At 42.5% G+C, this 13,832-nt stretch overlaps 2 pseudogenes; one reads left to right on the top strand and one right to left on the bottom strand.

Annotated features, from left to right (window-relative positions):
* Positions 1-2,402: 2,402 nt before the first annotated feature.
* On the top strand, positions 2,403-5,393 carry LOC134371830 (sialic acid-binding Ig-like lectin 8; annotated as a pseudogene).
* Positions 5,394-11,700: 6,307 nt separating this feature from the next.
* Positions 11,701-12,846, bottom strand: LOC134371831 (UMP-CMP kinase-like; annotated as a pseudogene).
* Positions 12,847-13,832: the final 986 nt, after the last annotated feature.

Raw genomic sequence — 13,832 nt, forward strand, 5'->3', positions numbered from 1 at the left:
GATCACATGGCCCGAGAGGAAGCAAAAGAGAGAAACCTAGGAAGAGAGGCTCTTTTTAATAATCTGCTCAGGAGGGAACTAATGAAGTGAGAACTCACTCACACCTGAGAGGAGGCATTAATCTATTCATGAGGGATTCATGCCCTTGACCCAAACACCTCCCACTAGGCTCCATGTCTTAACACTGCCACACTGGGAATCTAATTTCAACATGAGTTTTGGAGGGGACAAACGTATCCAAATTATAACACCAAGATACCAAATTAACCTAAGTATTCATCAATACATGAATAGATAAAGTGTGCTATATATATACACAGCAGAATACTACTGAGCCATAAAAAGAACGAAATCCTGTCATTTGTGGCAACATGGATGAGCCTGGAGGACATTATGGTAAGTAAAATAAGACAGGCAAAGAAAGACAAATACTGCATGTTCTCACTCATACATGGAAGCTAAGAAAGTTGATCACATAGAGAGGACAGTAGAATAGTGATTACTAGTGGCTGGGAAGGGTGGGGGAAGGGGAGATAGTGAGAGGTTGGTTCATGGATACAAACTAGGTAGGAAAATAAGTTCTAGAGTTCTGTAGCACTGTAGGGTGACTATAATGAACAACAACTAATTGTATACTTTCAAATAAACAGAAGAGAGGGTTTTCAATGTTCCCAACATTAAGAAATGTTGGGCCGGCTCGTGGCTCACTCGGGAGAGTGTGGTGCTGATAACACCAAGGCCATGGGTTCGGATCCCGTATAGGGATGGCCGGTTGCTCACTGGGTGAGCGTGGTGCTGACAACACCAAGTCAAGGGTTAAGATCCCCTTACCGGTCATCTTTAAAAAAATAAAAAAAAAAAGAAATGTAGATGTTGATGTATATGCTAATTACCCTGACTTGATCATTATGCATGGTATACATATATCAAAATATCACACTGTACTTTATAATTATGTACAATTATTATGTGTCAAATACTAGAGTGTGGTGTTATACATAACACCAAGACCAAGGGTTCAGATCTCTGTAGTGTCTAGCTTCCCCCCCACCCCAATATATATATAAAATTTTTAAAAAGTTGGTGCTGCAATCCTAATATCAGATGAATGAGTCTTTTTTTTTTTTTTAAAGATGACTGGTAAGGGGATCTCAACCCTTGGCTTGGTGTTGTCAGCACCACGCTCAGCCAGTGAGCTAACCGGCTGTCCCTATATGGGATCCAAACCCGGGGCCTTGGTGTTATCAGCACCACACTCTCCCGAGTGAGCCACGGGCCGGCCCAGATGAATGAGTCTTTAAGGCAAAGTGCATTCCACAGGTTAAGAAATGGAGCATTATAAAGATCATAGGCTTAATTCATTAGAAAAATATAAAAATCCTGGGGCCAGTTAGCTCAATTGGTTTGAGTGTGGTGCTGTAAATACGAAGGTCCACATTCTATCCTGTACTGGCCAGCCATCAAAAAAAAAAAAAAAAAAAAGACATTTTCATTAAAAAAAAATCCTGAATACGTACGCATCTACTAATGGAGACTTAAGCAAAACACAAATATCCGCAGAATTACAGCTCCTATCACTGGGAGCTCTGGATCCTGGAAGACTTGCTTTCTCCCCACTGGACAGTGACTCCTTGGGGACAGCATCCAGGAATGCTGTGCTGACCTCACTGTGCAGAGAGGGGGTGCCCACTACATGGTTGCTGAGGGAGGGAGGAGAGGCTGCCTGCTCACCCACCCTGGGCTCCCATCTTTTAGGTCCCTGAGTCCCACCCCTGACCTTCACAAGTATCAACAGCTTGTGACTCAAGGGTATGGTTAGAAGGGACCCATTTTTCTTTTTCTTTCTTTCTTTTTTTTTTCGCGGCTGGCCAGTATGGGGATCCAAAAGACCCATTTTTCTTAATGCAGAAAATGTCACTCAAAAAGAAGGGTGGTGGGCCGAGCCCGTGGCGCACTTGGTAGAGTGCTGCGCTGGGAGCACGGCGACGCTCCCGCCGCGGGTTCGGATCCTATATAGGACTGACCGGTGCACTCACTGGCTGAGGGCCGGTCACGAAAAAACGACAAAAAAAAAAAAAAAAAAAAAGAAGGGTGGTGACAGGGAGGCAGAAAATGGGTTGGGTCCCTGCGTGGGCTGTGAATATGGGTGAGTCTCTCACCTTTTCTGGGCTCAGGGTCCCCAGGAGTGGCTTTGGGGGTGGTGGGTAGTTGGTTACAAGGGCTGACCTGGCCCTGACAGTGCCTGGGTCTGAAGTTCCTCCCCTGAGGAGGGTCACTGTTCTGACCTCACACCATCTTCCTGTGGGGCCACCTCTAAGTCTTGCAGCTCCTAGTTCCTGAGAGAACCCTGAGAAACAGACCTTCCAACCTGGGACCTCCAACCCCAGACATGCTGCTGCTGCATGAGAGAGGTCCAGAGAGAGGATAGGAAGGATTACACACTGCTAGTGCAGGGACCAGTGATAGTGCGGGACGGCCTGTTTGTCTATGTGCCCTGCTCCTTATCCTACCCGCAGGGTGGCTGGATTGGCTCTGACCCTGTTCATAGCTACTGGTTCTGGGAAGGGGCCAATACAAACTGGGACACTCCAGTAGCCACAAACAACCCAGACCAAAAAGTGCTGGAGGAAACTCAGGGCTGATTCCACCTCCTTGGGGACCCCCACACCAACAACTGCTTTCTGAGCATCAGAGATGTCAGGAAGAGGGACACAGGGACACACTTCTTAAGGGTGGAGAGAGAAATATCCTGAAAAGAAATTATGTATCTAACAAGCTCTATGTGCATGTGATGGGTAAGGCATGGGCTCCAGGAGAGGATACAGGGGAAGGTCATGGGGGCCACAGGCTAGGGCCGGGACGGGACCCCGTCGTGGGAGGGGATTGGGGGTGAAATGTGTTGAGCCCTGGGGAGGAGCTGGGCCAGGGCCTGAGTCTCTCAGGGCCGCACCTCAGACCCTCCATCCTGATCCTGCATCTCCCTCTCTCCTCACCATCCCTGACCCACATGCCTGACATCCTCATCCTGGGGACCCTGGAGTCTGCTCCCCACCCCAGGACTCTGACCTGCTCTGTGCCCTGGGCATGTGAGTGGGAGATGACCCCCATCTTCTCCTGGATGTTAGCTTCCCTCACCGCCCTGGTTCCCGGGACTGCCCACTCCTCGGAGATCATTCTCACCCCACGGCCCCAGGACCACAGCAGCAGCCTCATCTGTCAGGTGACCTTGCCTGGGGTCAATGTGACCACGACGATGACCGTCCATCTCAACGTCTCCTGTGAGTGCTGGGCCGGGATGCCTGGGTCTCTGAGAGTGTAGAGAGGGAACAAAGCAGGGCTGAGAGAGGGCTTAACACTGGGGTCCTGTGTAGCCAAACAGGAAAGGCCCTCCCTGTTTCCTTGGCTTCTGCGGGGAAAGGCCCGATGTCCAACCATCCCTCCACGGATGTTGAGGCAACCATGTCTTTCTGTCCCAGATGCTCCACTGAACGTGGGCATCAGCATCTTCCAAGGAAACAGCACAGGTAGGAGGGAGCCCCTCCTCTCCCCTCCAGGGCTGGGATGAAAGAGGTCACCTCCCAGGGTGGCCGTGGCCACATTCCTCTGGATGACTTAGAGAATCATCATGCCCCAAATAGGCTTTTGCTTCTGGGTTCCCACCAACACATCCCCCCCAGTCCAGTGACTGGGGAGCCCCCTCCCGCTCCTCTCCATGTCCTCTCCCACAGCCAAGGACCACCAGGCTTGTCTATGTTCCTGCTGTCAGCTCCAGCAGGACCCTTCCTACTGCTGTCTCCTTGTTTCTCTCTGGACCCCTCACCCCATTTTCCCTCCTTCCCATCTCTCCTGTACACCACATGATGCCAGGCAGACCTCCCCCAGATAATTAGTGTCTACTACAAAGTTCAGGGTCCATAAAACACCCTCACTACTGAAACCTACGCCAATTTTGGGACTCCTCAAAGCCACTCTCAGATTGAATAAGTCTCTAGAAAGACTCACAGAACTCATTGAAAGCTGTTATACTCATGGTTATAGTTTATTATGGTAACTAGCTACAGATTGAAATCATCCAAAGGGAAGAGGTGCATGGCCAGAGTCCAGGAGAGACCAGACATGAGCTTCTGGTTGTCTTTCTCCAGTGGAGTCACAGGGACAGCCCTTAATTCTCCCAGCATTGATACGTGGCAACACACATGGAGTACTGCCAACCGCAGATGCTTACTTGACCCTTAGTGTCCAGGATTTTTATTGAGGGAGTCAGTCACATAGGCCTGGATCAGCTGTGTGGCTAACCTTAGTTACTCAGTCTCCAGATCCTCCAGAGGTTGCACCAATGTCATGTGGCCCAAGGTCCCCATCATAAGTCATACTGTTAGCCTAGACTACCAGGCATGGCCTGTGGTTCCCAAGTGAACAAAGGTACGTCTGTCAGGCAGAACATGCCACGGACTTATGTTAGAGATTCTAACCCAGGAGCTGGGTGCAAAATGTCAAAGCTTTCTTTGGGCAAGGTGAACCCTTTACTGCACAGTACCCTCTGTTTCTTGGGCTCATATCACAAGTTCACAATTGTGTTTAAATGCCTGAAACTCTGAAATGCTGAGTGGTCCCTGAGGGCAGTCCATGTCTGAGCAAATCTCTGCCCTTTTCACACCACCCCAGTCCTGTGCATTCTGTCACAATTTACAATTAGAAACTATCTTAATTAACTATAACTTTAATGTCAGCTTCTCCCTCCACACTGCAAGCTGTGTGAGGTCAGGGATGGTGTCTGCGTAGTTCCCCACTGATTATCTTGGGGCCAGCACAGGGGAGATGTTCCATAAGCCAGAGGGCACTGGAGTCCCCTGAAGACACCTGGACATGAATCTTGGCCTGACCATTAACTAAATATGTGGTTTTGGGATATTTACATAGCCTGTTTCTCCATCTGATAAATGGGGACAATAGTGTCTCCTCAGTGGTTGTTGTGAGGATTTCATGAAACTGGCAATCAGTTACAAAGGGCCAGGCATCATCACTCTCAAATATTTCTTGAATGAATGTGTGAATGAATGAATGAATAAATTTGGGTTCAGCCTATGTTTGTAAAATGAATAGATGAAAGACTAAATGCTCAGTTTCCAGGTTTGCTGGTGAATGTTCTTTGCTCTTTTTCAGCCCTCATTATCCTAACCTGACCTGCTTTTCTCTCCTCTATTTAGGGTTTCCGACATAAGTGCTCACCAAACAGCCCCCCAGACCACCTGCCCTCAGCTGCAGCCACTCCCTCCTCGGGGGAGGAGCAGGAGCTCCATTATGTCTCCCTCAGTTTCCTCAGGCCGAGGACCTGGGAGCCTCAGTACCAGGAGGCCACCAGCACCACAGAGTACTCAGAGATCAAGATCTGAAAATGACAACCCCCCTGGGGGGCCCAGGGCTTCTCTGCAGAGAGAATCAGGGAGGATTCCTTCCTGCCCTCACTGACTAGTCAAACAAACTGGACTGGCAAACAAACAAAATAGACTTGTTACTAAAAATTCAAGGCCACTAGATTTTTTTTTCGTATACAATTCAGCCAATCCTAGCTAAAATATAAACATTAAAAATTTAACCCAAAACTCATTTAATTTTTTTTTTCAAAACTCATTTAAAACTGAAGGGAAAAAAAGGGTGAAAAGTTTTTCTTTAAAAATCAAACTGCTAATCCCCATCAAAATTCCAATGACATTTTTTTCAGAAATGGAAAGAACTATCCGGACATTTATATGGAATAACAAAAGACCACACATAGCCAAAGCAACGCTGAGCAAAAAAAATAAAGCTGGAGGCATAACACTACCTGACTTTAAACTATACTACAAAGCTATAATAACCAAAACAGTATGGTACTGGCATAAAAACAGACACACTGATCAATGGAATAGAATAGAGAATCCAGAAATCATCCCACACACCTACAGCCATCTGATCTTTGACAAAGGCACCAAGCCTATACACTGAGGAAGAGATTGCCTCTTTAGCAAATGGTGCTGGGAGAACTGGATATCAATATGCAGGAGAATGAAAGTAGACCCATACCTTTCACCATACATTAAAGTCAACTCAAAATGGATTAAAGAATTAAATATACACCCTGAAACAATAAAACTTCTTAAAGAAAACATAGGAGAAACACTTCAGGAAGTAGAACTGGACACAGACTTCATTAATATGACCCCAAAAGCACAGGCAACCAATGGAAAAATAAACAAATGGGATTATATCAAACTATAGAGCTTCTGCACAGCAAAAGAAACAATTAACAGAGTTAAAAGACAACCAACAGAGTGGGAGAAAATATTTGCAAAATATACAACTGACAAAGGATTAATATCCAGAATATACAAGGAACTCAAACAACTTTACAAGAAAAAAACAAGCAACCCAATTAAAAAATGGGCAAAAGAGCTAAGGCATTTCTCTAAGGAAGATATACAAATGGCCAACAGACATATAAAAAAATGCTCAGCATCACTCAGCATTTGGGAAATGCAAATCAAAACCACACTGAGATACCATCTCACCCAAGTTAGGATGGCTAAAATCCAAAAGAGTCTGAACGATAAATGCTGGCGAGGTTGCAGAGAAAAAGGAACTCTCATACATTTTTGGTGGGACTGCAAAATAGTGCAGCCTCTATGGAAAATGGTATGGAGGTTCCTCAAACAATTGCAGATAGATCTACCATATGACCCAGCTATCCCACTGCTGAGAATATACCCAGAGGAATGGAAATCATCAAGTTGAAGGTATACCTGTTCCCCAATGTTCATCACAGCACTCTTTACAATAGCCAAGAGTTGGAACCAGCCCAAATGTCCATCATCGGATGAGTGGATATGGAAAATGTGGTATATTTACATGATGGAATACTACTCAGCTATAAAAAAGAATGAAATACTGCCATTTGCAACAACATGGATGGACCTAGAGAGAATTATATTAAGTGAAACAAGTCAGGCACAGAAAGAGAAACACCACATGTTCTCACTTATTGGTGGGAGCTAAAAATTAATATATAAATTCACACACACACACACACAAAAAAAAAAACTGGGGTGGGGGGAAGAAGACATAACAATTACAATTCCTTGAAGTTGATACGACAAGCATGTATATGACACATATGTATACGTGTTTAGGTGTGGTTATATATATGTAAATGTATTATGTTGTATGTTGTACCTACATGGTAAACTCTGGCATAGTCAGCCAGAAATCACTTAAGGAATTTTTTTTCCCAAATTGGCTTAGATAAATAAACACTCAATAAAAAATTTTTGTTAAGTTATATAGCAACGAACCCAAATGCCTTTTTAGTTCATGTGACTTAAATAAATAGGCTGATTTTAAATTTGCTGATAAAATTAAAATAGAAATGTCTTCAGAATTGTCAACATATATTTTTGCCTGGGTTTACTGGTCAGACAGGATTATACTTGTCTCCGCTAGAGGTTTTAAGTTCATAAAACTATAAACCCAGACTAAAACAGAATGATCTTTGATTATGTAATTCTTTAATAAGTAGGGCTAATTTAAAATTGTTGGTTTAATGAAAGCAACTGTTTCTTCTGAGTTATTGGCCAAATACCCATATATTTAACTTTAAGGTTCTTGGTTAGGTGAACACCTGATATTCACAGGCTATGAAAGCATGAGCAGGGAAATCATTTAAAATGATGCCTGGTGTGATATCTCAGATTTCATAAGTAGTCTAGGTATAATTGTTAAAAATAAATGTTAGGTAAATATAAATGGGATAAACATTTACAAATAAACTTTTCATGTAATTTTTTTTTTGGTGGCCGGCCAGTAGGGAACCTGAACTCGCGATCTGGGTATCATCAGCGCCACCCTCCCACCAAGCGAGCTAACTGGCCAGTCCCCTTTTCATGTAATTTAAAATCTTAAAGTTATGTTTTGTTAAACTAAATGACAGATACTCATTAAATGTCTGAGTCATTTCCAAATAAGATTTTAAAAACCTGAAACATAAATAGCCTTATGTTTGTTCTTGTCTTTTGAATTTTGTAAAAAGACTTAATACATTTGGGTTTATTAATATACATAGAAATTAAGGCTATGGAAAAAGATGTTTCTCAAATTATAAAATATTTCTCATGTATAAAATACTGATAGGTAACAGACAGCTCAAAATTGCTTGCTTCCTCGGTTACAGCACAGCCTTATAGCAACAAGGTCATGGGTTTGGATCCCCATACCATCCAGCTGCCAAAAAAGCAAACAAACAACAAAACCCACAAAACAAAAGAAAACAGCAAAATTGCTTGCTTTCTAGGTTTTCACTAAAAATCAAGGTTACTAAGAGTTAACAGCCTAATTACTATATATATACCTATATAATTTTGTTTACAACTATGCCAACAAAAAGTAAGGTATTTTTGATGAGAAAAATTATAAGACATAAAAATGTTTTCTTTATTTTGTTTAAATTCAGAGGTTATTTAAGGTCATTTCAAAAAAGTAAACTTAGGAAGGAAATAAAAACAAGACAGAAAGGAATCAGTAAGTAGGAGAGAGATGTGAAGAAAGTTATGGTATGAAGATGTATTTTTGGTTAGGAAGGTTTAAAAGAAAAGAGGATAATTTTATATGTGAAAGAATCTTGTGCAGTGAATTTTAGTCCAAAAGTAAAATGACTAGTTATTTAGGAAAGAGGAAGTATAGGACAAAACAGAAAGTCAAGCATGTTATGAAAATGTCTAAGCAAGTCATAAAGGGTTCACGAAGGGTGAATTTATGAAAGAAATTCTGTATGTGATTAAATTGGCTATCATTAGAAGGAAATTATTTATAGATCTTTCTAAAGACTGAGTTTTGGTATTAAAAACACACTGATAGAAAACTAAAAATTTGGTACCTGTATTAGTCAGGGTTCTCCAGAGAGACAGAATCAATAGGATACGTTATAATTATATGAGAGGGATTTATTAGGGGAATTAGCTCACGTGACTGTGAAGAAAATTCCCTCAATAGTCCATCTATAAACTGGATGCCGGTAGCATGGCTCAGTCCAAGTCCAAAGGCCTCAGAACCAGGGAAGCTGATGGTGTCCTTGGTGTAAGTTCTGGAACCCAAAAGCTGAAGAGTCTCAAGCTCTGATGTCCATGGACAGGAGAGAAGAATGTATCCCAGCTCCAGAGGATCTAGAGATTCACCTCTTCCCTCTGTCTTTTGTTCTTCCTGGAACCCCGGTTGATTGGATGGTTCCCACCCACATGGAGGGTGGGTCTTTCCACCCAGGCCACTCAGACTCTCATACTAATCTCTGCTGGAAACACCCTCACAGATGCTCCTAAAAAGATAGCTTTACCAGGTTTCTCAGCATTCCTTCATCTAACCAAGTTGACACCTAGAATTAACCTTCACACTTCCCTTTGTTAAAACAGCAGATTTTTTTGAAGTATTGATTTCCTTTTGGTAAATTGCAAGAGGTTTTGATATTTAATTCTAAAATCAATTTCTTTAACAGCCATATTCTAAACTGCAGACGGTTTCTATTTCTTCCTTATTTTTTCCTGAGATCCATTTAATCTCCCTGTTTTCAGATTGGAAATGTCTTCTTTAGAATGGTAATTTTATTTCCCGAGGTAGAGTTTTCCTGCTTTCCTCTTGAAGCTTCTTAGGTTCATATCTCAGAAGTTCAACTTCTGCTGTATCTTACTGTATGTGATTTGCAAGTCATGCATCATTGTCTCCAGCTCTTCCTTTTTCTTCCCTTGGGAAGGTCTTGGGCGATAAGTCTCTCTTTAAGTTTTCATCAGCTCCTATAACTCCTTCCCTCCCTCCCTCCCTCCCTCCCTCCCTCCCTCCCTCCCTTCCTTCCTTCCTAGTCTCTCTTTAAGTTTTCATCAGCTCCTATAACTCCCTTCCTTCCTTCCTTCCTTCCTTCCTTTCCTTCCTTCCTTCCTTCCTTCCTTCCTTCCTTCCTTCCTTCCTTCCTTCCTTCCTTCCTTCCTTCCTTCCTTCCTTCCTTCCTTCCTTCCTTCCTTCCTTCCTTCCTTCCTTCCTTCCTTGTCTCTCTTTAAGTTTTCATCAGCTCCTATAACTCCCTTCCTTCCTCCCTCCCTCCCTCCCTCCCTCCCTCCCTCCCTCCCTCCCTCCCTCCCCCCTTTCTCCAGTTCTAACTTTGCTCTTATCACCTGACACTGAAATGTTCTGTCTTGAAGCCTCAGAAAAGCAATGTTTTCCTCCAGTATAAATTTACTCTCTACTCTTGGGTTTTCTTTTTTTTTTAAAAAAGATGACCGGTAAGGGTATCTCAACCCTTGGCTTGGTGTTGTCAGCACCACGCTCTCCCAAGTGAGTGAACCGGTCATCCCTATATGGGATCCGAACACGTGGCTTTGGTGTTATCAGCACCACACTCTCCCAAGTGAGCCAAGGCCGGCCCATTGACCAAGTGTTTTGAAAAATTTTTTTTTCAAACATTTATAAGACTTATTTATTATTTTTCTGGCCAAAGTGCAATTATTTTTAAATCTTCTTAAACAAATAATTATAAAAAATTTTTAAAAAATAATATACAAATGAGAAATTTAACCATTAAATTGCTTCTTCTAATTTATCCTATCCCCATATTTGGTCTAGAAAACAAACAAATAAAACTTTGAAGTGTTACCAAAATGTTAATTGAATCATTTTAGCATTAATCTAGCATGTGCATTTCAAGGTTGTGCAGCTGGGAATTTTGTTAAGACGCATTTAATCAAGAATAAAATTATATAAGAGAGCATAAAGAACACAAGCCATTAGATGTGATCCTTGCGGCTGACCTCAGATTATGATAGAATAAAGCTGACAATTCTGCCAGGCTCTGAAGCCCCAGTGCCCCTAACCTAAACCTTGGAAGCAAAGACCATATGCCCTGCCATACAATTTGCAGAAGTTGTAGTAAAACAAAGCCTAAGTTTTCCTACCTTACCATAGGAAATGGTCAGTTATTTGATAAATACTAAAACACTACTAGACATCCATCTTACGAGTTTGTTTGCCAAACACATTGTGCAGGAACTGCCTACACAAAAAGTGCCTTTGAAGTTTGCTCTGCAAATTCACTTAAGGTTTGAAATTTAAAACCTGCAAAAAAAAAAAAAAAAAAAAAAAAAAAAGGGAAAGTGGGGATCCCTAATCTTTTTTTTTTTTTTTTTTGTCTTTCTTTTTTTTGTGACTGGCACTCAGCCAGTGAGTGCACCGGTCAGTCCTATATAGGATCCGAACCCGCGGCGGGAGCGTCGCTGCGCTCCCAGCGCAGCACTCTCCCGAGTGCGCCATGGGCTCGGCCGGGATCCCTAATCTTAACATGCTGTAATTACTAAAGGGATATACATATACACTAAAAAGCTTTGCTCACAGAAGGCACAAATTATGAAAGGAATATTCTTCTTGAATAAAAACAGAGAACTAGCTGATACCCTTCTGTTTTGTGAGCACCATAACTAAGACGGTGTTAAAACTGAATTCACTGTCTACTCCTGTGACCAAAACACACACACACACACACACACACACACACACAAACCGAAAACCATAAAAAATTAAGTTTGTCTTACTATATACTTTCTAGCCATTAATTGAGATGTAGTTATAAAACATTAAAATTGCTTTAAAAAGCAGCTGCCAAAGCAATATTCAAGGATGCTTTCAGGTTTAGAGTTAGCCTTCTTTGTCAAAAATCTTTACAACTTCATCAAAAACTTCATCGACAGACTTGGAAGTATTTATTTTCTTTACTTTCCCTGTTTCTTTCTTTTTTTGAAAAGATGACCGGTAAGGGGATCTGAACCCGTGACTTGGTGGTGTCAGCACCACGCTCTCCCGAGTGAGCCAGGGCCGGCCCTGCTTCCCGTCTCTTCCTATAAGTCAATAACTGACTTTGTTGACTGCAGATAGGTCTGAATTCTCCTTTCCAAGCTCCTGCTGTTGTCATCACTTCTACCACTACTCCTTCCCCTCTCAAGACCTCGTTCAGTACAGATCTCACTATTGCAATCCGAACAGAGGAGGTCCATCTGCTTTCCCATCCACGCTCTTGTTCCGACCTTGAAGGCTGTCTTGATTTCTTGGACACCCATCAATCAAGAGTTTATCCTTCTGAGCACTGGCAGCCATTGTCTGATCCATTTCTCTCTTTAATAAACTGATGGTTACCTCAACTGGCACAATCTGTGTGTGCAGCCGTGTTTCCCGATGGTGAGCGCGCACCGGGTCCCACTGCAGGCGCCCGGACGGCCGAGGACCAGCACAGCCAGCGGCTTCTGGAGGCGGCGAGCGGCTCGGCAGCGGGAAGCTCAGGCCCAGGAAGTGCAGCCCCCGGCGGCCGCGGCTCAGCCTCCACCACGTGTCTCCCGGACGCCGCGCGGCAGAGGCGGGGCCGTCGCCGTCTCTGCTCCGCCGCGGCGGCTGCTCTCAAGTGTCTCAAACCTTTTGGCATCCTCGACAGGCTTCTTTAACATCAAATTTATAAATTAAGTCTTTGACTTTTTCCAGTCGGGCCCCTGGACAGCCTCAAAAGATTTACTTCTCGCTTTGTAGAGACGGTAAATGACTAGGCTTACTTGGCAAATTGTATGGGGAGGATTGTGAAACGATGTTACCAGATCTTCTTTCAGTTACATTTATGGGTATGTTGTTGACATAAATGTTACAGAATTACATAAAAATTTAAAAATCTACCAGTCATAATTTTGGTTGTAATGTTAAATATTCTTTAGAGTTATATTTATATAAATACATTATTAATATACTCTAAAGATTATATAAAATTTAAAAAGTCTGATGGTCCTGATGTCACACTGTCATGATTCTGGTGTTATTTTAAAGTACCGTATACCATAGAAATAATAAAATTTTCTGGTCAATTGCTGATTGTAATGAGCTTTCATCAGATTTTAACCATGGCTCTTCTAAGTCTTCCAAGTCTTTGTAATCCACAGTTTTGATTTTTCTCTAAAGACATCTGTCGTCAGATTCCTGACACTCTTAAATACAGGTAATCTTAAATAACAAGTACTCTTAAATACAGGTTCCTTTTCTTTTTTTTAATAGATCACTGGTAAGGGGATCTTAGCCCTTGACTTAGTGTTGTCAGCACCACGCTCACCCAGTGAGCAAACCGGCCATCCCTATATAGGGATCCGAACCCATGGCCTTGGTGTCATCAGCAGCACACTCTCCCGAGTGAGCCACAGGCCGGCCCCAATACAGGTTTCTAATAACATTAAGATCCATGGACAAAATAAACATTTTTCAGAACCCTAATAAGGAAACTGATGTGTACATGAAGCTGCTAATCAAGATCACACAAAACAAAATTATATGAGGTTAAATAACCGATAAAATAATGATTTTGTGACTTTTATTCAAAACATTGTTGGTTCGGGCCGGCCCGTGGCTCACTCGGGAGAGTGCGGTGCTGATAACACCAAGGCCCCGGGTTCGGATCCCATATACGGATGGCCGGTTCGCTCACTGGTTGAGCGTGGTGCTGACAACACCAAGTCAAGGGTTAAGATCCCCTTACCGGTCATCTTTTAAAAAAAAAAAAAAAAAAAAACATTGTTGGTTCTTTACTTAAATGTTTTGTTTTCCAGATTTAAGGAAACTTTCTCTCAAGCTATCTATAGTTTACAGCAATTTGGTAAAATATACTTTTGTGAATAAAGATGGAAGCATTTGGTTTTTTTTCTCCCTACTTGATTCCTCCAAAATTTGAAAACTATTTGTGAGTATTCTTACACTTTTTTACAGCAATATGGTTATTTACACAAGTTCAGTAAGAATTTGCT

The sequence above is a fragment of the Cynocephalus volans genome, chromosome 3 (assembly GCF_027409185.1).
Source record: "Cynocephalus volans isolate mCynVol1 chromosome 3, mCynVol1.pri, whole genome shotgun sequence".
In the NCBI taxonomy this organism is placed as follows: Eukaryota; Metazoa; Chordata; class Mammalia; order Dermoptera; family Cynocephalidae; genus Cynocephalus; species Cynocephalus volans.